The sequence below is a fragment of the Phocoena phocoena genome, chromosome 9, assembly GCF_963924675.1.
Source record: "Phocoena phocoena chromosome 9, mPhoPho1.1, whole genome shotgun sequence".
Classification (NCBI taxonomy): domain Eukaryota; kingdom Metazoa; phylum Chordata; class Mammalia; order Artiodactyla; family Phocoenidae; genus Phocoena; species Phocoena phocoena.
The window spans coordinates 69,998,133-70,025,833 of record NC_089227.1 but is presented as its reverse complement, the minus strand read 5'-3'; positions in this window follow the sequence as shown (position 1 = coordinate 70,025,833).

The following is a 27,701-nucleotide window of genomic DNA, read 5'->3' as shown; positions in this document are numbered from 1 at the left end:
AAGGAAATAGAGGAATGCCTTCAAAATTCTGGAGGAATTTTTTTCAAACTAAACCCAGCCCAAAAGCAGAATAAAAGACACTTTAACATGGTAGAACCACCATACAACCTCTTTCGGGGAGCAACTGGAGAAATGTGCTCTAGCAAAACAAAAGAGCAAACCAAGAAAGCAAAAGGCACGGGATTCAGGAAATGATGGCTCAAACCAGGACAGTAGGAAAGAAAATCTACAGCTTGACAGCAATGCATCACAGCAGTCCCAGAAAGCAACAAGTCCAATTCAGACAGGAGGAAGGAGTTCTTCAAGATTGCCTTTACCGGAAATAACAGATTTGATAAATAGATTATATGATAAATGATATAATGGAATATATGGAAAAATAAGGATATATATGTTTTTAAAAGTAGGCAACTAAAAATAAGGCCATTATTTACTGTAACTATAGTGTACTTAACTCAGCAAACAGTATTTACATTGTCATGATGATGTACACATAGATTATAGAGTTAATTAAAAATAGTAATAGAACTACATTAAGAGAATGGGGAAAGGGAGGTAGAAGTACACGGGAGCCAAACACACATATCATAAAAAGCAGTCAATATATAACTACCAAAACTGATCAGTAAATACACAACAGTAAAAACATCATATAGAAATATGTGTAAATCACAGAAGAAAGAACTAAAACTACTGACCTAGAGATTGAAATTGGATGGATAATAAAGGAACATACTGTTTTTCACCATAATCACTTCTGGTGTTATTTTAAAACTCTTATAGTTTTAAAATTCTAATATAAAGAGATAAAATCTTTTGAGGAAGCCAGGTGGCATCATACTTGCCCTTTCCCATTGTCTGTGACCATAATAGAGCTTCTAAATTTTTACTTCCAAAACTAACATGATTCTTTCAGGATTTTTCTGTACTGATCAAGGAATTATGTTTTGGATTTTTCATAATGTAAAGGAAAGAAAATGGACTTTGAGGTCAGAAAGACCACATTTTAATCCTATCCTTTCCATTTAACAAGGTGCTAATTAATTAACCTCTATGAACCTCACTTTCTTCATATGTAAAGTGAGGATAATACTCATATGTAAAGTGAGGATAATTCTTAAACTTTCAAGAATTTTTATGAGGAAAAAAAAAAAAAAAAACCTCATGACCCAGGCAAGCACTCAGCATTTCCAAGTACTCAGCAGGCATGCCAAAAGTGTATCTCGCTTGAATAGATTACTGGCATAAACTGTGAAATGAGAGTATGACATGGAGCTTTCATAAAGGCCACAAAGAATATAAAGCCAAAGTTACACATTTCACCTCTGTCTTCATCTATGCATATCATTTAGTCAATAATCATTTACTGAGTGTCTTGTGTATGGAAGGATTCCTAGGTGCTAGGAATCCAAAGATATCTATTTACTGACCTCAGAGGGTGGAAAATGCAGGAACAAATGCATGAGAAAAAAATTATTTAAAAATGCAGTAAGAAACTCTTATTCTAGAGACTTTGTTACATTGACCAGATATGTTGATCTTTTGTGATCAACTTTCTAATTCAAAAATCAATTTATGTGTAGATTATAAAGACTGCTGGTATTCGAACTGGGCTCCTAAAAAGTCAGTATCATTCTGGGGGACCACATAAAGGATGTGCAGTTAGGAATCTAGTTCCTCATTCCTTACCCCATCCCAGTGTAAGCAAAGCAATTCTGATTTTATCATTTTTACATAATGAGGTTCAATATAATAGCTTACTGACAGGTTCAATATAATATACTGTTGTCCAAAGGACAACAAACAAAGCTTGAAAGTAGCTGCTAATTATTTCACTAAAGCAAACTACTCAGGCTAAAATATCATATAATTATGCACATATAATCTTTAAATTTTACCAAGGGTATTGTGGGAAGGTCTTTCTGCACAAGTGACATTTGATCTAAGATGTGCAGAATGAAAAGCAACAACTATTCAAAGAATCCAGGGAAGAGCATTCCATGCCATAGGAATAATCAGTGCAGAAGCCCTGAGTCAGCGAAGGGTAGAGAACAGTTTCAAGGAAGAAAAAAGACAGCAAGTTTGGCTGAATTACTGTACATGAAGGGGAAAGTGGAACAGATGATGCTGGATCAGCAGGTGGGTTTCAGATAGTCAGGGCCTTGCAGGCCACAGTAAAGAGTTTGTATTTTATTCCACAAGCAATGAGAAGTCACTGAAGGACATGAGCAGGGGAGTCTTTATGAAAAATTACTGTGGCTTCTATGTGATAATGGATTGTAAGGGAGCAAGAGGAGGAAAAAGAAACCAGTTTACAGATAGCACTAGAGTTAAAGGGGGAAAGCATGGTATCTTGTCTTAGGGTGACAGCAATGGAGTTACAGAGACATGGATATATTTTGAAGACAGAATCTTCCTGAATTCACTGGTGGACTGGATGTGGTAGATAAGGAAAGAGAAAAATCAGAGATATTTCCCCTAATTTTGTGAACAATGGATAGTGCCATTGACTGAGACAGTGAACAATGGAGGGGAGATAAGTCTGGGGAAAAACACCAAGAGATCTGTTTTGGACATATTAAGTTTGAGATGCCTGTTTGACAACCCAGTAGATAAGCAGGTAGCCAGATATTTTAATAGTAATAATAACAATAATAATAATAGCTAAGAACTATGGAGCACTTCTACTACATAAGAGGTACTATTCTGAGTGTTTTACATCTATCACTTACATTATAATTTATCCCTTAAAACAACTTATGAAGTAAATACTATTAATACTATCCTTATTTTATAAATGGGAAACTAAGGCACAGAGAGAATAAGTAACTGGGTCATACAATTGTATGGAGCTGGAAACTAAGCCCAGATGGTCAGGCCCCAAGGTCCATCATCTTAACTTCTACTCTTCATGGCTCACAGGACTCGGGCCGAGGAAAGCAGTCTCAGTTATAAACAGATATATAAGAGTTATTCATTAACTCATCAACTTTTTCATTCAAAATGTATTAATTGAGCACAAGCTCTGTTTGTGCCAAGCTCTGCTCTAATCAATAAAACAGATAAAAGTCTGGAGGAAACTCACATCAGATGGTTATGAGTGTTATGAAGAAAACTAAAAATGTGTAAGGACAGTAGAAGTTCCTAGAGTTGGAGTATTATTTTATATAGCAAAGCCAAGATGGTCTCTCTGAGAAGGTGACATTTGAGCAAAAAGATAAAGTGAAGGTGCAAGCTGTGCATGTACCTTGATAGACGGAAGTATCACAGTAACTACAAAGGCCCTGGGGCAGAAGTACACTTAGCATGTTCCACCTTCTAGTACTAGGACCTAAAGAGGGCCTTTGAACTTGACCTATCCCTGACAGCATTTCTCCTTAAGGGGGAAATATGTGCCTGGATATGGGGTGCAGGGAGTTGCAGGAAAGGGGTCGGGGGGTGGTGAGGTGGGAGGTGGAGGGCAAGAATAGCAAAGAGCAGAGCCCTGGGGTCCCCCTACCGGTCTATATGCCCCAGTTTGCTTAACCAGTTTTCTGCCTTCTTCTATTATGACTAAGTATCTACCTTAAAAATATTCTGAGAACTAGAAACATTCCACACTCTTTCCATTCTTTTCCCTTCCAACCTGCCTTAGGTTAAACTCTCCCCTACAATCCAGCTCTGAAACCATGTCTTGCTCACTTCAATATCTGCTGACAAACTTCTTGGATGCGAACTGCCTGCCTATCTGGACATCTAAGATTACTGATGTTGAATTATCTCTCATTGCACATTCTCACTGATCACTGTTAGACCCTCCAGGAAGGACTCTTTGCCTACTCATTGACAGAAATTCTGGATATCATTTTTGCCTCCTTCTGGATTTCCTCCCAGCACCTGCAACTGCTCATGTACTCCAAACACCTGCTCTATTCCTATAGTTCAATCTAATTTCAGATTTCTATTCTTCCTATACAGCACTATCCTGTTACAGTAGATAGGCAATAACTGGCCATACCTAAACTACATCTATAGCTATTCTTAGAATTGATCTGAAAATGTTATTTACCATTATTGAAAAGAGTAAAGCAACTATTACTTCAAACTGTGAGACCCTGGAGAGCAGTGTTATGTCTTAATTGCTTTTAATCCCCAAGGCCTAGCCCACCCCTGGCATAGAGCAGATGCTCAGTAAATGTTTTTAGATGGACAGAATAAATGAGTGACACTTTCAGGCATTTGCAAACTAAGCTAAATGCCATGGGGATGGTAGCACAGTCCTGCCTGACTTTATTTTTCAAGTGGTAACATTAGACCAACAATTTTTCCAAATTTTCACCAATCAAGCTGACTTACTATAGGCTTCTGCTACTGCCCTTTCCAAAAGAAAGGCAAGAGTGATCAACCTATAATTTAGAGGTTCAAGGATTGTCACTAACATCTTTTGAGGATATGTCATGAGTCATGAGGTGGAAGGAACTAAAAGTGGACCCTGGGATAACAAAATTAGCTTTTTTCTAAAGTAAATGGAGACTTTTTCTAGTGTCGTAATGCCTTCATGACATTTCCCAGGCACCTGAATGATCTGATCGTTTCTCTTGCCAAGGGTTTTCTCAAGAGGAAAAAAAAAAGGTAAATAAAAGAGGTCTGTCCATTTGGTAATAAATTGCCTTGAGTTCCATATGGATGTTTGCATTTAAAAGGTAATGGTTTTAAATGGCAATTACAAGGATTGATATGAGTTCTTAATAGGCAGAAAGGTAGTCAGATATGTTTAAATAATTACATATTTATATCACAAGTCATGGGGGAAAAATAATCTTACTTAAAACTGGCCAAAAAAAAATGGCAAAAATGAAATTACCTAGGAACTATTGTAGGCTTAAAGCATCATACTGGCTGTATGACTATGACATCAGTTACTAATGTTTAAATGTCATTTAAAAATGAATTGCTATGGTTTTTAACAAAAGACCTCTGTTTTGCCTGGTTTTCTTCTTACTCCACTTATTCATCAATCATTACCGAGAGCCAGCTATGTAACAAGCACTCTGCTAAGCACTAATAATAGAGAGAAGCACAACGGCTCTAACCTCAAGAATTCTTATTCCAGTTAAGTAAAAACTGTTATGAGCCACTGTAATTATTATCTCATATTTTACTAAATTAACAAGGCTGACCAGCTAGTTGGGAGACAGAGAGACCCAATCAACTTGCTTATTCAACAATTTGTGGTACAATATATGGATTATCTATATAGGTTATCTCTCCTCCATTTCAGTCCTGCTGCTTAATATTTCACTTTTTACTACTCAATAACATGCTCATGAGAAAATGGGCTAGGAAAATTAAAAGAGGTTAGCTAAATTATTCTTCAACTGATAGATTAGGAAGAAAGATTTTCATGTTTAACTGATAAATATATATGTATAAAATCCTTTTGTATGTATATCCATAAGAAAAAAATAATAGCCCAAAAGAAATATAAGATATAAACTGATAATTCACAGAAGATGTTCAGCCTTATTATAGTAAAGAGATGTGACTTTAAACAGTAAGATGCCATGTTTCACCTGTTGCACTGATAACATTTTTCAAACTTGATAATGTCTAGATGCTAAGAATATGACCAAAACAAGGTCTCATATATTACTGTAGGAGCAAACAATTTAGATAATGTTTTAGGAAGAGAATTTGGCAATATTTACCAAAAATTTAAATGCATATATTTTTCGCTCAGTAATTCTACTTTTAGAAATCCATCCTACTTACACCATCTCTCAGAACAAGAGGCTGTTCATTTAGGCTTTGTTTCTAACAGCAAAACTGGAAATAATCTGAATTCTGATCTTTTAAAAAAGGGGAATGGCTAAATAAAACATTTCACATACCATATAATACTATGTAGTGATTTAAAGTAATGAGGCTAAGCTTGTGTACTGACATGGAATGATATCCCTTATATAGCTTTAAATAAAGGGAAAGCAAGTTGCAAATGATGTTCTATATGAATCCATTTTTTTGAAAAAAAAAAGCTAACAAGCCTATATGTCCATGTGCTTATGTGTTTATGCTTAGAATAAGTCTAGAAGGATATTTATGAACCATTAAGGTAGACTCTCTATGAAGAATGAGATTGTAGCACGAGAAGGGAGGAATAGCACATGTGTACCTCATTTGATTGTCACTAATGCCTATTACTTTAAAACTTCTTTATATTTTAACCACTCTTTTCCTCTCCATTAGCAGAGGAGGAAAAATTTTTTTAATTTAGATAAGAAGCTGAAACCACAGTGTAAAAAGTACTCACCATAATCTTCAGGTTCTGTGTTTGTATTGATGCATATATGGGAAGCCTCTGCCCTAAAATCCCATGCTTTGACACCTGAAGCAGAGAGAGATGCTACCTGTGAGTACTGTTGTTTGTTGCTGTTGTTGTTTTGTTGTTCCTTTAGCACTCTGGGGGAGCTGTATGGCATTTCTCAACCTGGTCACTAAAAGTTGGTTAACAACACTGCCACAAACCTCTTGGGGGGTGCAACATGGCAGACAGGCAGGTAGGAAAACTAGGAGAAAAAAGAACTCCTGAAAACATCCTGAAATAGTGTCATCCTGTTACGGAGTCCAAGCTTGTACTGCTCCCCATACAACAGGCCAATAAATAAAGAGACGAGTTGTTGGGGCAAGGAACAGCAACCTTATTTGGAAAGGTTGGAAAGGCAGCAGACCAAGAGGATGGTAGACTACTGTCCCAAAGAACCATCTTACCCAAGTCAGAATTCAGTCTGCTTTTATACTAAAAGGGGAGGGGGTGTGGTTGGTTGTTGAAAACTTCTTGGTGTCAGAATCCTTTGTTCTTGCATCTGTCCACTTAGGTCAGGTCATGATGTTCATGTAAACCTCCAACAAGACAAATGTTATTCTCTGTTCTATAACTTTTTACCTCTATATGAATGGAAAAGTGTTATGTTGCTACCTTTAAAGGTCAGCCTTGAGAATGGGCTATCCAATATATTTCAAGCTGTAGGCAACATTCTTAACTTATAGCAAAAACAATAGAATACAAAGGTTAAGTTAAAAGAAACAGATCCACTATGGAGTCAGATTTATTCTTCCTTATTACAATCCTGTATAAGTAAAAGCATTAATTATTCACAAATGCTAAGTTATATTTAAACATGAGAATTAACAAATGAACAACTCATGAACTTAAATTCTACCATTCTTTTTTTTTTTTTTTTGGCTGCACCACACAGCTTGCAGGATCTTAGTTCCCTAACCAGGGACTAAACCCGCACCCTCAGCAGTGAAAGCACAGAGTCCTAACCACTGGACCACCAAGGAATTCCCTAACTCATGAGTTTAAAATTGTAGGCGTAGAATCCATTTCCATATAGGGAAATATATGCACAAATAATAATAAAACTGGGTTTAAATCCCAGTTATTTTTCCTTTATTCTACTATTTTAAGCTTTCCTATAGAATTGAGCTACATACTTTCACTCCAAACAAATCTCTGTTGTACAGAAATCTATAAGAAATGTAGCTGCCTTTTGAACCTTAATTTTACCTTAACCTACTTAAGAATTCTTTCTTTTCATTACATTGTAGATATCTTTTTTCAGTCTTAACCAATTTGTGAGTTGGTGTCCACTTCTTGACCTACATATCTTTTGGTGTTTTTAAACACGAATGATTAAACAAGAAAACTCTATGAACCAAAAGGATTGGCTTCAAATCCTGACTCAGCAACTTCTAGTTGTGTGTTTTGGGCAAGGTACTTAAGACTCAATTTCCTCATCTGTTACATAGTTAATAGTGGTGCTTACTTTATTGTCCATGTGGATTCCCTAAGAGAATGCAGGTAAAGAGCATCCCACACAGTAAGTGTTTACTGAAGTATTATTATAACCACTCCCCTCAAATAGATAATGTAGTTGTGCATTAGCTCACACATGATGTTACACTGGTTAGTCTTTATCTTAAATAAGAAATGCAAAACATATTACACTAAGTGAGAGCTGTTTAAAAACAAACAACTTTATCTAATTGTCTGAATTCTTTTAAATACCTTTAAAAATGCCTGGAAATACTTTCTTCTAAAATTTTAAATTTTAAATGTCGGCAGGAGTCACACAGATGAATGGCAGTCTGCAGAGGCTATAGTACACCCCCTTTCCATTCTGACAGATTTACTGTGAGTCAGGCTTCTAATATTACCAGTCCTCCCAAGCAGGCCCCCAACCATGTTCTCAGTGGATCTTGATTAGAGAGAAACAAATAAGACAGGCAAACGTAGACACAATTAGATGACAGGGTTAATTCCCATTTCCCAAGCCTGGAAATAGTCTGCTGCCTTGTTCCCATTCTCCTCCACTGGCAACTCTGTACTCAAGAATGGGAGAGAAATTGGTGTTTCCCTCCAGCAGTTGGCCCAGATGCACTCCCCAAGAACTGCTGTTTCATCCTTCTTGAGGTATGGGGTGAAATGTTATACAACCTAAGAAGGGGGCGCACAGCCAAAAGCTGCATTGCCCAATTCGATGTTACCGAAGACTCAAAAGTGGGACACAAAAGACCCTTGCAACTTTATCCTTATGAGGCATACCTGAGGTATGCAAGTACACAAAAGCATTATTGAATTGTAGGATTCTCCTTGTAAGATTATAACAAGATTGCTTTTGTGAAGTATTTTTCAGGCTACTGGATATTTCTTTCTAAAAGTAGCTACTTGTAAGATCTTGAGATAGGCAAATTCTGCAAGAGTTCTTCCTTCCTAGCATCTTAAAACAACACTGCATTTCTTTTTCCAAATTACGTAAGTTGACAGCCATATTGTTAAATTAAATGATGGCAGCCTTAATAATGTTCTTTTTTTTTTAATTTATTTATTTTATTTATTTATTTTTGGCTGCGTTGGGTCTTCATTGCTGCACGGGCTTCTCATTGCAGTGGCTTCTCTTGCTGTGGCGCACGGGCTTAGTTGGTCCATGGCATGTGGGCTCTTCCCAGACCAGGGCTCAAACCTGTGTCCCCTGCATTGGCAGGTGGATTCTTAACCACTGTGCCACCAGAGAAGTCCCTATAGTGTTTTTATTTTCAGTCATGTGATTATTGTTCTACATTTTACCTTCTTCCTAAGAGCAACATGATCAGTACAATATATCTTTTCTCCAGAAAAGTTTAACAGCTTCCAGAATTTTCTTGGATATTCTACAATAATTATTATAATAGTAATAATAGTGGCTAACATTTATTGTGAGATTACTAATGACAAACACCATTCTAAGTGCTTTACATAAATTAACTTACATAATCTTCATAACAACCCTACCAAGTAGGCACTATTATTATTCCCATTTTACAGAGGAAGGAACTAAAGCACAGAGAGGTTTAGTAATTTCCCATAGTTACAGCTGGTAGCTGGGGAAACCTAAATTCAAACCCCAGCAGTCTGGCTCCAGAGTCTGCATTCTGAAATTCTAGGCCATGCTGCCTGGCTATCCACAAACAAGAGGCTCCTGTGATCAGACAAGGGTCTGATGAAGGTAAACACTGCAGTATTGGTTCTTGTTACATTGCAAGCTATGCTAACCACTACCCCCACAAGCCTCACCCCCAAAAATGAACAGTGAAGGAAGTAAAAGCCCATTTCAAATATGCATATTTTTTAAATCTTACGTTTTTCTGAATAGTATATGGTTGTGCCATTTTGATTCATATTTCTACCTCCTAAAAATACAGCAGTCAGACATGCATTCATTTTAAAAATTTACTCTGAATTTTGTAAAAGTCCAAGATATGACACTTTATCCAATGTATTCTGAAACCATAAAATAGCATTAGTGTATAAGATCAATTATTCTGATTCACACTAAAGTCTTACAAGACCTCAGGCTCAGCATACATCCTTCTGAACTCTCCAGGAAACCTCCAAATCCTTGGAATCCTCTGAATCAGAGGTTGCCGACACATTCCTAGAGGGTCCATGCAGGTAATTTTAATACATAAATCTTATGGAGTATAATATAATCAGGAGTGGGGGAACCTGGGGTTAACTAGAGAGGGCACATCCCATGTAAGAACATTCAAATTCAATTTTTTTTTAAATCATGTGTCAATCACATAAAATATGGCTAAGAATACATTCTGCTCTAAATGGAATAGCAAAGCAATATGCTTCTTGGCCTGACCAATCTGGCCAGTACATCTGATACGATGTACTCTTTTCTATAATCGCTTGTTTATTAGCTATCAATCTCCCAGTATAAGTTCCCTGAAGGGACAGAGTCTCTTTCACCCTTATATTCATTTAGTCATTCAAAAAATAGTTTTTAAGCTCCTACTAAATACCATTATTTTAGAAACTGGGCATATAGCAGTGAACAAAACAAGTGAATTCTCTGTACGCATGCCTTTTTGATCTTATGTGGAGATACAGAATAAATGTATAAATAAATAAGAAAAATCAGACTATCTTACATGGTAATAAGGAACATAAGGTAGATAGGACAGAGGGTTTTGGGGTGGGAGTGAGGGTTGATATTTTATAAATGATAACAGAGATCTCTCCAAGAAGGTGACATTTGAGCAAAGACATAAAAGAAATGGTGAGTGATCCACATAGATATCCAGGAAGAGCTTTCCAGACAAAAGGAACATTAAGCACATACGTCCTTGAGCACAAAGTGTTTTGCCTGATTGAAGAATAGCAAAGAACCCAATGTGGCTGAAGAGGAGGAAGCAAGGGCAGGAATAGGAATTTGCACAGAAAGGTAAAAGAAGGGGGAGCTGTTCATGCAGGGTCTGGCAGACCACTGTGATGACTCTGGCTTCTACTCTGAATGAGATGGGAAGCCACTGGAGGAGGGATGTGATCTGGCTTATGTTTTAATAATATTACTGTGGCTACAAAACTGAGAATAGATGGAAGGAGGGTAAAGGTAAACAAAGGAGACCAGTTAGGAGGGAACTGCCATAATGAAACGCAACAAATGATGGTGGAGTGGAACAGACTGGTAGCAGACAGGATGGTAAAAGGCTATCAGATTCTGTATATATTTTGAGGTGGAGACAACAAGACTTGCTGATGGATTGCATGTGGGGTATGAAAAATAGAGAGGAGTCAAAATTTTTGGCCTGAGAAACTAAACAGAGGAAGTTATTAATTTACTGAGGTGGAGAAGACTATGGGAGGAATTAGTCTGGGGTGAGCGCAAGGGAAGAATCAGGAGTTCGGTGCTAGACAAAAATTGTGATGCCTATTGGGCATCCAAGTGGGAATGTCATGGAAGCAATTGGATGTTTATGACTCTGAACTTCAGAGATGTCCAGACTGGAAATAGAAACTTATGATTAGCCAGAGCATAGGTAATATTCAAAAAGACAGACAGGATGGAATTACCAAGGACATTATTGTAGATGGAGAAGAGGTCCAGAGACTCAGAGCTTGCCAAGGTTTAGATGTCTGGGAGATGAGGAGAAACGAGCAGATGAAACACAGTCATGACGAAGACAGTACCATGGAAATGCACCACCCAAATTCCCCCTTCAAGGAAGGACTTGCTTCCCAGTTTAAGGAAGCATGGGCAGCAGACAGTCACAGCTGTCAACTACTTTAGGGTCCACCTCAGCAGCAGAGACCATCTCAGTCAAAAGCATGCCCTTCTCTGATAAGTCTACTTGGGAAAATAATATTTTCTATATGGAAGTCTATTCTGGCAGTTTTGAGTTAAGTGGTACTATAGTTAGTAAGACTGAGGGAACCATCGGATAAAGACACTTACATGAAATCCCATAATCCAATTCAGCTTTCTTCCTCTTTTGAACTCTAATATTTTTAAATGGCATTTTAATTCCAGTAAGTTATATGTTTTTTATCTAAATTAGTAACTATAAGTACTTCCCTAAATATTTGGGAAGTTCTAGCACTTCCTTGGTTATGCAACTATAGCAAGAGGCAAAAATACAGATTAAAGACAACTTCAAATGGCTTATTTTACCCAACTGCAATTATTTACTAATTTGACAAATAAAAAATTATTTGTCAACAGACAATGAGTTTCTTGCAGTTAAGAACCATGCATCTTTGTATCTGTGGTATCCAAGCATGGACTAGTTCTGGTATGTGCTCAATAAACCTTTGATTAATTAATTAATTAATGCATCCTCACAGAGCTACTGAGAAGCAAAATAAAAATCATTTAAATTTTACCTTCTCTTCCTTCTTTTACAATAGAAATGCCAATAAAGAATGAAATGGCAGAAAAATAAGAGGAGGGAGGCAGGAGGCATAAAGATAATACACAACTAATTGGGCTTCCTTGGTGGCGCAGTGGTTGAGAGTCCACCTGCCAATACAGGGGACGCGGGTTCGTGCCCTGGTCCGGGAAGATCCCACATGCCGCGGAGCGGCTGGGCCCGTGAGCCATGGCCGCTGAGCCTGCGTGTCCGGAGCCTGTGCTCCGCAACGGGAGAGGCCACAACAATGAGAGGCCCGCATACCGCAAAAAAAAAAAAAAACCACAATTAATTAATGGCTGATTGTATGATTATTTCTTTAACATTTGCTCATTTACATAAAAGCCTAAAGTGTGGCATGGTCAAACAATCTGTGCAATAGAGTACAGATTTCTTTATCACCAGTATATGCACTATCTACCAGTGTCCAACCACAACTGTTGGACTGTTTTGTTCACTTTTGAAAAATTGCATTTCACATCTGTAACCTCAAACATTTACATTGCAATATATTAATTGGATTTATGTATTTATAATTGATCTTTTTTACTCGTCACATTTCTAATCATTTAAAATGCATTAGTTACCATGGAAATAATGTCATCAACTAAGGGGAAACCTCAGTGATATCCACAAGTGATGAAATATGAAATCAATTAATATAATGGCTGTGCAATTTATGAGTTACTTAGAAAGGGTTATCTGATCTAATGTAAAATAAATATCATAGCATGAGAGAGTGTGTAGTCACTTTTTTACTCCTACAATCTCAGGTAAGTTCTATCATCAGCCACCCACTTAAAATGTATGCTTCTTTTGGATAAATTTGTCATATAAATCATCTCAGAAGTGGTCCATAGATTTAGTCATCCTCAGAAAAAATGGGAAATGAAATAAGGCAATTCATAGCCTATGCACTGCTCTTCCATTCCAGGATCTTTGCCTCCTTCTGGCTGTGTCTCACACAGAAGTACTGATTTCTCCATCCAGTGACTTCCTTTGTAGATGACAGACTCACCTCAGGAAAAGCCACAGAGTAGGCAACCAATCAGGTGGTGAGACTTTAGGGCAACAGGAAAGTCTCTACATAAAAATTTTACCTCTCACCCCATGGTCTCTTGTGCATGAAATTCTACCATTTATTTCCATTTTTTGAGCATTGTCTTCCCTAGAAGACACCTTTTAAACTGCAGATCTGAAGTGCAGAAATTTGAGACAGGAACATATCTCAGAGATCCTCATATCTTATAGATGAGGAAAGTTCAGCCTCTAAGTGAGGAAGTGGCTTCCCTAGGATAAAAATATCAAGTAAAGAACAGGGCTAAATAAGAATCCCTATCTCCTAACTCACAGGAATAGCACTGGGAGCCTGTAAGAGGGGTTTGGAGAGAGAGAACGAAAAATGGGTACAGGTAGTATGAAATGTGATCCCAGGGAACGTAAGTGAGGAACCATGGAGAGTAAAGGAAGGAAAGCCAATATAACAATGCTTAGTGAATGGTTTGTTATAGAATACTACTCAGCAGTGAAAAAGAACCAGCCACTAACACCTACAAACAACATAGGTGAACCCCACCAGCATAATACTGAGTATAAGAAGTCAGACCCAAAACAGGATATACAATATGAATCTATTTATATAAAATTTTAAAACAGAGGGGGCACAAGCTAGCATTCTGAGGTGCTCAAAATATTCTATATCTTGAACTTGGTAGTAGCTACATGCATGTATACAATGTAAAAATCATAAAGCTATACATCTAAGATTTGTGAAGTTTTATGTAAATTTTGCCTCAATTTTTTAAAATCTTAAAAAAAAAAAACTTTATTGAGCTGACCAACACTATAGGTAATAAATGTTTAATTCTGCCAGGATCTTCAAGGTATTATTTGGAATGAACCTTAAAACTGTTTACCCAAGGGATGAAAGGGATAAACGCTTAACCATCACATCCCAGAACCTATTGATTGAGGTTTGCCTGATACGGCATTAATTTCTCTGCATGTGCATGAGTGCCAATGTGTCCCCCAGGTGTCCACCATATGGACTAAGAGAAGCCTCAAGGCAGAAATCAGGAGATGCACAGTTCATGCTTGTGATGAGGCACTGGCAAAATTAAAAAAAAAAAAAAATGGAAGCCTGATTAGAACTGTTCTCCATGGCTATGGTTAGAATCAGAGGTAAAGCTGAGAAGATATGAAACAATGATAGGGACGTGTCTGATCCACACAGACTTTCCACACATGACAGCAAAATGGTACTATAGGTGAGGTGTAAATGTTAAGTCCTGGTGGGTGTGAAAAGGGTAACCTTAGTAAAAGCAATGAAAAAATGATAAGACAACAAAATTATGCCCCAAATAATATATAACCCACTTGGTTCTGTGATGCTCTAAACCAGGAGTCCCCAGCCCCCAACCATGGACCGATTAGTGGTCCACAGCCTGTTAGGAACCGGGCTACACAGCAGGAGGTGAGCGGCGAGCAAGCGAGTGAGTGAAGCTTCATCTGCCACTCCCTATCGCTCCCCATCGCTCCCCATCGCTCCCATTACTATCTGAACAATCGCTCACATTACTGCCTGCTGAACCATCCCCCCCATCGCTCGCATTACTGCCTGAACCATCACCCCTCTGACCCCCTCAACCCCTGTATGTGGAAAAATTGTCTTCCATGAAACCAGTCCCTGGTGCCAAAACGGTTGGGGACCACTGCTCTAAACTCACTGATCCCCACAAGAAAAAGCATTATGTGTGTGTGTGAAATAGAGGAATGAAAGGGGTTGTACTGCATTCTCCACAGCCTTCCATTTTCACAGTGAGACAGGGGTAGGTCTGTAAATAGATGCAGCAAGATCAATATCAGTGGAGATAACCTGACCAATGAGGAGATGCCGTTAATGATAGAGAGCTGAGAGAGAGTTTGGGATAAATGTGAAGATTTCCCAATCACCAAATACCCTGTAGTGCAGGCACTGAAACTTCATTAACTACTTATGAAAGTTCCCTTTGGAGCAAATAACTTTGAGCACTTAGAGAGAGGGAAGGACTGAGAAATGCATTCCTTAGCAATAAAGTTAAGTACATTCATATAAATTAGTCTCTCTAAGGGACCCCCAATTATATCACTGACTTGACCCTCTAGCAGGATTCAGCAGCTAGAATAACACCTTAAATTTGCTATAGCAAATCCTACCACAGGCAGAGAAAGAAACAGAGATTGTGTCACAGGCAGAGAAAGAAACAGAGGTTGTGTCAATCATAAAAACCAATGTTACAGATACTACTGTTGCCTGACTGTAACCAACCTTCATTCTCTACTTCCTCGTTTCTGTCAGCTCTTCCACAAACAGATATGACTCAATCCCACTATGACTGTATATGGCTTAAACCAAACAGAACATTCACTTTTCCTAGCCTTTATTACTGATTCAGTGTCATATGACCATGATACACAAGCATTTCCTCTTTTTCCTTGGAATTTTTCCCTAGGTGATTGTAAAGCCAGGAACTGTAGCCACCATCTCGTTTATAGCCTATGGATGAATCATACACGTGGAGGAAAGTATGTGAAGAGAACACTGCTCAAGGCAACTATGAAGCCCACAACACCTTTTGACTTAGAAATATGGGACCAACGACTTTCTGTGTTAAGATAGTTAGAGCTGGATTTTCTGTTGCTGCTGATTCATTTATTTTTCTTTTGTCTCAATTTTTAATAACTATGAACCTTCACCAAATAAAAGCTAGATAAGCCAAATACCAACTGCCCCACTAAAACACAAGGAGGACACCCTGGCATTTCCATTCTCTACTGAGGTTCACCATCATTTTCCATAATCTTTGTAGCTATATGGGATATTTCTAAATTATTTAGAATAAAACATATTTCTTTTCAGATAAACTGACTTGTTTATCTATTCCTATTTTTTGAGCATATTGTTATGAATTCCAGCTTCAGTGAACCTCTGAACCTACCCAAATTCATCCCAAAACATCTCTGAGGATCTAAGCTATAGCAGTATCTTGGCCTAGAACTTCATCAGAGGTAAGAAATTGGAAGAATAAATGATGATGCATTATTCTTTTTTTCATTTGTTTTTAAACAATCTGAGCAATTAAATATATGCAAGCATGATTCTGGGTGATGACTGAGTTTAAGGTAAAAGAGAATTTTTTTTCCTCCTCCATCTTGCAAAGCCATTCACTTAGGAATTTTTTTAAATGCTGTTAAACTAAAGTGGAACAAAGACAATAAAGCCTCTTATTATCAAATTCTTGTTATAAGGTCTGCATTGAAAACTATCTACCCTCTTTAAACTATATATAAATGTGTTTCTATTTTTGTGTTTTTTATATATAATATATACACATATTCATGTAAAATATATGTATATGAAGCCCTATGTATTGAAATTGTTTTTAACTGGACACTAGTTATCTGTTGAAAAGATTTTATAAAACCACTAGCTTTCACATACTTTTACCATGAATCGAGATCTGGTTTTCTACCATCTTTTTCTGTCCTTAAATTCCTAACTGTGCCTTGATGTTTTGGTAGAAAAGCAAGTCTTCTTGATGTTTTCAGGAACCCACAAGTCCCTCATTTTGTATATCTCTCCATATCATGCTTTTTTTCATTCTATGATAATTTAGAAAGGGGATATTCTAAAGTAGGTGTTTAGCAATGAAGCTTTCCTTCATCAATGGCCTGCTTGCCCTTTACTTTTTTAAAACTATTCAATACAATATACCTATTCTGCATATTTCAAAAAAGTGGTTTTGTGATATTATAACTGTGAGTCTTTACTGCTTCTATGTGAAAAAAAATTAAAATCCTGAAATAAATGAACATGTCAGTCATTTCTTCTGTTTTCAACCAATTGTATAAAATTGATAAATGTGATTGATAAACTAGACAGACTTTAAAAAAAATAATTTCACTTCAGGGCTCATCTTAGAAGGATTTCCCTTCTCGCTTCTCAAAGAAAATACACGCCACAATTATAGTTCCAATAGACTAGGTTACACTGCATCAACAGTCAATCCTAAAATCTCGGTAGCTCCAAAAAAAAAAAAAACCAAGATTTATTCTTCACTCATGCTACCCATTCACTGTACATCACCTGGGTCTGCTCTGTGCTGTCCTCACTAGAATGCTGGCTAATAGAGCAGCCACTCTTTGGAATGCTCTTAATCACACTGGCAAAGGGAAAAGGAGAGAGTGTGATAAATCACCCACTGGCTCTAGCAGTTTCAACCTAGAAGATTTTGCACACATTTTAATGACCAAAGCAAGACTCATGATCACTCCAAGAAGGCAGGAATCCCAAAATGCCTGCTGGAGAAACCAGAAATAACTGGCAGAAGTACTAATGATTACCACACCACCAGACATAAATTCCTTCACTTTCCTGCTACAAATCTATAAACTTTCCTCCATCCACCTACTCATCCTTCCCTCCTATAACAAGAGAAGTCCTCCTTCCTGACTAACGTTTACCCTCCCTCCTCTGCCCCTGATATCTCAGGACTCAGCTCTATACACTACTCCCTCTCCTCTGTATCTTTAACACTTTGTGTTCTCTTGTCCCTTCTCATAATTTGTAATTGCTTCTCCTAATTTAAAACATTAAAACCTGCCCTTAACCTTCCCATTTCTATTTCTTCCTATCACTCTGCCTCGTACCTCTCACAGCCACATTTTTGAAAAGAGATGTGTACATTCCCGTGGCCATTTCCTCAACTCTCATTCATACTTCAACCTACTGGATCTGGTTTTATCTTCACTGTGCAATTAAAACCATTTTTATTAAACTCACCAATGACTGACCTCTTATTGCTAAATCCCCTGTACATATTTTAGTTCTCAAGTTACTTAACTATTAGCAGGACTGTCTACTCCCTCCTACTCCTGAAAATGTTCTCTTCATTTGACTTCGTAGTACTACTTTCTTGGCTTTTTTTCCTACCTCTCCAAGAGGTCCTGTCTCAGTCATTTTGAAAGTACCTTGTTCTCTATCTGTTCTTTAAATGGTGGTGTTCTCAGGCCCCTTCTCTAGTTCCTCTTTTCTTCTCACTCATTAGTCTCAGCCAACATAAGTGATCTCATCCATTCTCACAACTTCAATTATTGTCTCTAGGCTGATGACTCTCAACTCTGACCACAAAGAGCTGAAATAATTTCACAGTCATCCTACCTACCACACTACCCTTTCAGTGCTTGCCTGTGTCCTAACTTCCAGATACACCAGATTTGATTTATAGGAAACCAGTCATCTTTGAAGCCAAAAATGAAAAGATAAAAACTGAAATAGAGTCCTTTATTAGCAGTTACCTACATTTTAATAAAATTATGTGTTTGTTTACTATCTCTCCTTCCCTGGTCTATCTGGGGTGGGAGGGATATAGTGTCTTAGTTATTGTACTGTACCTCTAAGGCCTGGCATAGTGGGTGCTCAATAAATGGTTGTTAAGTAATGTTGCAATGCCACCTGGTGCTTCTCACCTAAATGTCACCATACTCAAGCATCCTTTCTGGGGAGTCTAGTATACCTGATTATATGCAGGGGCATAGCAGCGCAGGAACTACTAAAAGTTGTCCTGTCTTATTAAATGGAAAAATATGCTGCTGCTCAATTCAGAGAAAATATAAACCACAGTTATTAATCTGAATAGACTGTGATGTTCTGAATTAGCAAGCAATCCTAAAATCTCAGAGGCTCAGAAAAAATCGTATTTATTTTTTGCTTATGCTACATCTCTACTGACGTTCTCCACCAACAGAAGCTGCATGAGAAGTGTTATGGATTAACTTGTCTCCTCCAAAATTCAAATGTTGATACCCTAACTCCTGTATTTGAAACAAGGACTTTGAAGAAGTAATTAAGGTTAAATGATGTCATATGGGTGGGGCTCTAAATCAATAGGACAGGTGTCTTTACAAGAGGAAGAGACCCCAGGGAGGCACATACATAAAGAAAGGTCATGTGAGTCACAGCAAGACGAAGGCCATCTGCAAACCAAGGTGAGAGGCCTCAGGAGAAACCAAACTGGCTGGCACCTTGATCTTGGACTTCCAGCCTCCAAAACTGTGAGAAAATAAATTTCTGTTGTTTAAGCCACCCGATCTGTGGTATTTTGTTATGGCAGTTCTAGTAAACGAATAAGAAGTAAAAATGAAAAACTCTGGGACTTCCCTGGTGGTGCAGTGGTTAAGAATCCACCTGCCAATGCAGGGGACATGGGTTCGAGCCCTAGTCCAGGAAGATCCCACATGCTGCGGAGCAACTAAGCCTGCGGGCCTCAACTACTGAAGCCTGCCTGCCTAGAGCCCATGCTCCCCAACAAAGAGAAGCCACTGCAATGAGAAGCCTGCAACGAAGAATAGCCCCCACTCGCTGCAACTAGAGAAAAGCCCATGTGCAGCAACGAAGACCCAACACAGCCAAAAATAAATAAATTCATTCATTCATTCATTCATTTTAAAAAAGTGAGAAAGTCACTGGTGTCAAAATTCCTCTTCATGTTGAGATGCTGCTCCGCTCCTATGAAGTTCCAAAGATCAACATGAAGAGCAATTTTCATCCATTGTCAATTGGCAAGAATGTGCTGAAGCGCACGTTAGATGATCTCACTCTCCAGATGAGACCCAAGTCCCTCCAAACAGTCACACTTCCCTGTATGACCAGTCTTCTTCTGGGTATAGTATTGAACATGCCTGAGGAGAGCAATTCAATAGAAGGCAAACAGGACCCAGCAGCAGGACACAAGCAGATCTTATGAGAGAAGGTTGCCCTAGAAGATATAGCTATTCCTCTCCTTTAGAAGAGTTTTTTGAAATATTGCATTTCCTCCCTAATAAGAATGATAGAAGTGTTTGGTCCTCGGGGTCAGCCCACTCCATCCCTCTCCTAGTCTAGATTCTTCTTACTGGGCTTCCTTATGCCTCCCCCTGACTTCACAGTCTCTATACTGAGACACATTCTAGCAGTGTTACTCAGGGAAACTTCCTTATCTGCCTCGCTGATTGCTTCTAGCTCTAGATTAATGAGTTCATTTGTTTTTTACAATAAACTTAGCAAATCACAACTCTAATTCAGGACCAAAAAACTGAATTCCATCCTTTAAAAAACAATAAGTTATCACAAGTTCCTACATATTCTATCACTGCATTTATACCAGAAAATGACAATTTTTTATTTTATATATTCTTACATGAGGCAGAAATATTATTTTAATTTTGCTACAAATTAGAACAATACTATTGACATACTGTCCTTAATACGGTTGGCTATACTGAACATCAAGAGACAAATGCTCTGAAAGGTCATTTTTTTTCTGGTCATTTTTGTTTAATCCTGTGATATACTGGCAATGACTTTATTATCACTTACAATAACAAAAAATGAAATATGCAGTTATGATTTCCATTCCTTGAAAAGACAGAAAAGAGACCCAATCTAAACTCTCTATATATGAGCCCAGACATAAGGAATGTGACCAATAGCAGTTATCATGGAGACTCTTTAGAGTCAGCTCCCATCTGGCTCTGGTGAATTCTCCAGTTTACCCAGAAGGTATTATTGCCTCCCAAGACAGATTCAGGAAACTCCTAGACCAAAGAAGCTATAGTTTTGATGGAACAGCAGTTTTGGGGGTGGGTTACCAGAGAAAGAACCAAGCTGCCCTGACAAAATACTTGATTATCATCAAGCTACTGTTGGCACATCCCTACCCTTTGGAAGTTATCCTTGAATTGCCTCTAATCCCAGCACCTGCTCCTCCCCCACATATTTTGCTTCCTATTTGTCTTCCCATCTTGGGCTCATGACTACATCATAGGTTATACCATTCTCCAGCCCATTTCCTAGCCCCTTTTTTTGACTTTCAGATCCCTGAAGGTTATCCAGTGTGTCCTCCTGGTCTCACAAGTGACTCAGGTAGTGTCCAAATACTCACAATTAATATACTTATTCCTGAATCACTGCTGATGTCATCTTTCCATAGCTGCCCCACCACGGTATCTTGGACAATAGCCATTCATCCCCAGGACCACCCCTACCCCAACTCTGCTGTGGGCCTGCAGAGATAAAGAAGATGCTTTGTAATGACTGAGTTTAATTTGGTTCTTTTTGTTTCTATCTCTGACACTCTGCTCAATAAAGAAGTGGTTTCAGACTTTCTTCCCCTCTTCCCAGTAAGGATAACAGTTCCTGGCTCACACCCTACCCTCACTATCTCAGCCAGGGCCACGAAATACCTTCCAGCAATGCCCTACTCCTTCTGTCAAAAAGTTCAGCCAGTTCTGCCCTGAGTCCTGTTGGTAAAATTAAGAGAAGACTCGTGTTTCCTTTTCAACTTTGCTTACATCGGTGACTTTCCATTTCTCTAAATGTTTTCTAAACTCTCTTGCACTTAAACCATGTTGTAATGTTATAAGTCATTAAAGCAAAACAAAACAAACAAATTATCTTCAGGGTGTTGCTTTTTAAAAACCTAAAAAATGAGGTCAAAACCAGAGTTTCCAGAGTGGCTCACTGAATAGGATCAGCATCTTGAAGCATATATACCCTGTTACCCTATCTCAGAGAGAGGCATCCCATAATAGCTCATCTCCCAGCAGTTGCCTTCCCTGCAATGCCGCCTGCTGTCTTGCTTCTGTGCAACTTTGGAGGAGGTCCCTGCCCCTTCCCTCAGAGGCACTCATTTCCGGTTGCCATCTCAACCTGACTGAGGTATTCAGCTGTCACTCATTCACACCATACATCCAGGAGTGTGATTATGATGCAGTTCTCTCTTTGAAAAAAATAAATAATGTAGATCTGCCAGTTTCCGAATTTGCCCTGCCGAGGTCAGTTCCAGAAAAACTTTTTGCTTTCTCTACAAAGCTTCTTTACTCAGACTTGCGCAAATAGCTGCTGCTTATTATCCCTCTTAGTAAAGAAAGGAAGGGGTAAAAAGTAACACATATATTGGGCTGAACACATATACTGACATCTGAAGCCACACCATACGTTAAGTGTTTGCACATGCATTCGTATTTTTGCAGAAACTGAGTCTGATTTGAGCACTGTTGAAACACTAAATCCATATCTCTTCACAATACATCATGCTGCCATGCCCCATACAGAGCTGGTATATTTTTAAGAAACTGGGGAAGAAAAAAGTATGGGATGAGTGGCCATTGTGCTAAAAAGAACTGCCTGTGAAACATCTATGGCGTTCTAGTCTCTCACTAACCTTGATTCACCAAGTCTCGTATTTGTTTACCTTTTACCTACATAGTGTGATCTAAGAAACAAAAAAATGTCCTTCCACCTTTTGAAGACAATGCCTGAAACTTTAGCCTCACTTCCCTCCATTCCCTTTGGATAAAGGATTTGTGGTCATCAAGAATTCCTATTTAGAAATGCTACATAGATTCTGAGATATATTTGCTTATACCTGATAGGAACACCTAATAGATGAATTAATAGAATACTTACTTAATTTACTAGTTAACAGAGTGAACCTCAGTAATGGAGCATTAGATAGCTTAGTTTTGGTGAGGGAAAAGAGGAAGAGAAGATGGAGGAAGTGGAAAATCTAAAGTCCAAGGCACTGAGGTAGGGAGAGTTTGGGGAGGGCAGTCAAGGGGAAACACAACCCAATTTGTAACAATCAGGGTAGAGTTGAAACCCTCAAGGCAGGAGGAGGCAGTAGGAAGAGAAAAATAGAAGGGTACCAAACCCAATTTTGGCCTAAGGGACAAACCCATGGAAACTAATTAGGGGAAAAGAGCTAGAACAAATAATGAGAAACTAGTAAGGGCAGAGGTAAACTGGGCACAACAGACTCCTGAGCTTATCTCCGTTACAGAATAAGTATCACATATCGCTCTTTGTAGAAACGATTTATTTGCTTGCACCCTTCTCCAGGTCATGGGTTTTTAGAGGGCAGGGACTCTGTGTATATTTTATTTGTGTGGGACCAGAGCCTCGTGCACTGCCTCGCACACTGTAGAGGCTCAATTCATGTTTGAAGGGTAAATGAATGAAATCAGTTTCCTTTATTTTCTATTACTCACACATAAAATCCTTGCTATGAAGAACCAGATGTACTTCATATATGGTGGCACTTCAGCTGTATACTCAGGATTCTTAGAGGTGCTAAGGCCCTTTGAAAAGTATAAACTGTTTCATTTATAGAAAAGCAAATATCTTTTCTCAGAAATGTTGTAATGTCCAATATCTAACAAACACTGTTTGGGTGATAATTATTGTCATTTGTAATAGGCATTTTACTTATTTTCAGGGGTCTTTATTTGTGGTTAAGCATGTTTCTTTACATATTCTATTTTTATATAAATCATTTAAATCAAACTCTATCTTGACTTCTATTGCATTATACTTCAATATTTGTAAGACAGATTTAGATAAAATATAGCTAATGGGGCTTCCCTGGTGGCGCAGTGGTTGAGCGTCCACCTGTCAATACAGGGGACGCGGGTTTGTGCCCCGGTCAGGAATGATCCCACATGCCACGGAGCGGCTGGGCCCGTGAGCCATGGCCGCTGAGCCTGCGCGTACGGAGCCTGCGCTCCCCAACGGTAGAGGCCACAACAGTGAGAGGCCTGCGTACAGCAAAAAAAAAAAAAAAAAAAAAAAAAAAAAAAAATATATATATATATATATATAGCTAATAGTTCCTCTAGACATGCTGTATGTTTTAACTTAATTTCCTTCTTACGTATCAGGAGAAAACTGTATGAGATTTTTTTTCCCATGCATCTCTCTTTCCTCATTATCAAAGTATTCATACTGAATTATTTTAAAAAGGCAGCGTTTAGTATTCAATCAAATAATAAGGAGAACGTGTTCCTTCTCAGTGGTTTAATAATAATTCTTGCATCACCAACCCTGAATATTCATGTTATGGAAATGTGTCCTACTTCTATAGATTTCATCACTGTCAGCTGGTGCCACAGCAGAACACAGGGACACTTAGTCAGTCTTAATACATTCAGGATTTCAGCAATTACCAAAATGTCTTCCCTGACTTACCATCAATAATTCAACTTTTGAGGAATATAATACTGAGACACAGGAGGCTGACCAATAAATATGCTGCTATTCTTTGGAAAACAGGGACCTAACTGCATAAAACTGTGATATCACTTGACTCAAGTCTTACTTCAGCTATATCTGCATGACACAAAGATGACTGATCGATTCTGTTGGGGGAAATAAATCAATCAAGCCAGGTTTTTTCGTCTTTAGGTAAATGACCTATAGCATATTTATTTTTTCCCTCATTTTGCTGTTAGAACATAGTTTGTCATTGGTCTGATATTCATCATCCTCCCTCAAAACGTATTTATCATGCTTTAAAACCTCAATTCTGACCTTGGGCTAGTCAATATCTCTAGGATCAATTTCTTCATCTGTAAAATCAGAAAGTTGGATTGTGTTGGGATCAACAAATTTGTTCTGTAAAGAGACAGATAATAAGTATTTTACGCTTTGAGGGCCATACAGTCTCTGTAGCAACCAATCAACTCTGCAGTTTCAATGCAAAAGCAGCCATATATAATACGTAAATGTGAGGGCATTTCTGTGTTCCAATAAAATGTTATTTTCAAAAACAAGCAAGCAGCAGGACAGATTTGGCTTTGTGCAGTAGCTTACCAACCCCTGTCAGGGCTCTTTCAAATCTATGATTCTATATGTTAGATACATATAAGGCACCTGAACACCAGAAGAGGGAATGAACTCATCTAGCCCCTCAATAACCCAGGATTAAACGTGCACAGAAATTCCCCATTACTGAAAACTTCCTCTGAAAAAATCAAGTAGACCTAAGTAAACCCAGCTGATTAAAAGATTAACAAAGGTCCCTCCACTCTGGTCAGTCAGCATACATTTTATTGGTAGCCCAGGGTATACAGACACTAAAAAATCCAGGCCAAGTCTCTAAGTTATTTCTGGATGAGGGGAGAATATGCACATGAGCTTACAAGAATAATAGGATTTCACTCCAGGTTTTGTTGCTTTTGACTGTGCTGAAAGAACTCATCAGCATTAAAACAAATATTAGGTCACACTGCAGCTTCAAACTTAGAGAAAAAAAAGAGAACCATTTTTCATCTCTATATAGAGTACCTATTTCATTGAGTAGCTCAGGTGGTGACAGCCTCAAAAGTCAAGGTCAAAAAAAAGTCAAGGTCATGTGTTAATCCCTTGTGAATGTCTATGAAGGTCTGCAGTTTCATCTTGTTCCACCACTATGAATTACGCACATACAAATATAAACACAGAGGGACCATAGCTTGAGAATGCTCATCTGTGGAGAACAAGTAGATAACTGTGTGCTGAAAGATGATTCTGTGACATTCAAAATAAATTTTTTAAAAATTGTAGGGGGTATTACAACTGCCTAAGAAATATGTCCATAGTGACAAAGAATCCTAAGATAATAAAAAGAATGACAGAGCTCATGTGGTTTACAGCAGTTTCTCAACCTTGGTACTACTGACATTTGGACTGGATAATTCTTTGTCGTCAGGAGCTCCTGTGCATTGTAGGATAGTTTACAGCATCCCTGGCCTCTCCCCACTAGATGGAGTAACAGCAGCTTCCTTTTCTCCTCCCTTAGTCACAACAAACAAAAATGTCTCCAGACACCGACAGATGTTCTAGATAGGGGGAGGAAAGGGTAAAATCACAACTGGTTGAGAACCTGTGGATTACAGAAACTTAAGATATAGAATTAACCATAAACCATCATCCACACTTCAGGAGTCAAGTGGTACCCCAGACCCAACCTGATATTCACAAATATTTTATTACAATGATTTCCAAGATCCCTTCTGACTAACTATTTCCTCATCCCAATACATCACAGAATCACCCAGACGACAATGAGAACAAAAGTGCAAGGGACATTATCTGGAGGAGGATTACTACTGTCTTAGTCCTTTGTCCTAATCCTAAGCAGTATCTAACCCTTGCCCAATGGCAATGTTACCATTTCTAAATTTTACACACAGGGAAATCAGACCCAACTCACTATGTATCCCACTTAACTTCTAAATTATTGTTCATGATTGCTTGTTCCAGTTACTGGTAAAAAGACTTACAGAGCCTTAGGCCATAGCTCAGTGACCCAGCACTGAGTCAGTCTGTATGAATTTGAGCTCTTAAATCCCTGATTTCAAACTTTGTTCCAGGACCTAGGTCTCTTGTATTCCTACCATTCCACAGTTTTCTTAGGCAGTAGTGCCTATTCTCCAGACCTCACTGTTGGGTCCCCACTACCTGCTACACACTTCCCAGCTAACCATAATCTATTTGTTGAGATTTCATTGGGTAATTTCCTGCTAATATCTTCCCCTGTCTGCTCTTGTGGGTAGAACCTTGTGGTTCTACTCCACTTCTGTGTTCCAACTAACTCTGTTCTGTGAGGTCTCACTGTTGCATCTGGCCATGAAATCAATCATCTATTTATTCATTCCAAAACAACAGTAATCACAGAGGAAAGAGAGGAGAAGCAGTTGTGTGGTTACTTCAAAGGCATCCCACCCTGAAAAGCTTTCTAGTACAACCTGACAACCAGAACTCTGATTATTAAAAGAAAAATCTGCTCAGGATATGCTGTTATGTTGTATTACTATGATATGAGGCTTTCTAACATTCTGAGTCATGCAGAAATTTCTACGACTCTCTGATATTACAGGTAGAGAAGACAAAACCAGAAAGAAGTCAGCAAGGTGATACCAAGAAGAACCATCCATGAATGGTTCTTCTCTGCATGATAAAGTAAAAACAGTAGAGACAATAAAAAGTGAAGACAAAACATGAGATATTCATTTTTAAATCTTACACAAAATCATGTTTGACCCCAATTTGAGGGGAAATAATATTAAGTCATGTTTAAATATAAACATAGGGATGTATATTAATGTACCCTTGCTTTAATAGTCATATACCCAGGAAAAGTTTATTCAAGCATAAAAGTGACCGGGAAACATTTAAATACAAAAGTGAATTTTATTTCACCTCTGAGGTGAGGTTAAGGAGAAAGTGTTTTCTTGGCTTGTGCTGCATATAATAAGCACCAGTGAAAAAAATATCTGAAATATAAACATCCTAAACTGTAGAGGCTTAACCACATGACACGTAGAATCTCCAAAGGCGGGCAGTGAGAAGAGCATGGGCCAGGATCCCAGGGTGGGTAAGGGTGGGCAAGAGGCTGGGGTTGGGACAGGGGCAGATAGAGCTCATGCAGCTGGAAGTATACAGCATGAGAGGTTGGCTACTATGCAAATCCTAATGACAAAGAGGACTGCCCCAGTGCTCAGGGTGAGGTTACTTCCACAGAGACATTTCGAGTGGAGCCCAGCAGCAGGCAGAGACCATAGCAATACCATGATTCAAGGAAGGTCCACCTGGTTGGAAGTAAATCCCCAGCCACTAGCTCAAAGGTGTAAATAGTGAAAGGAAG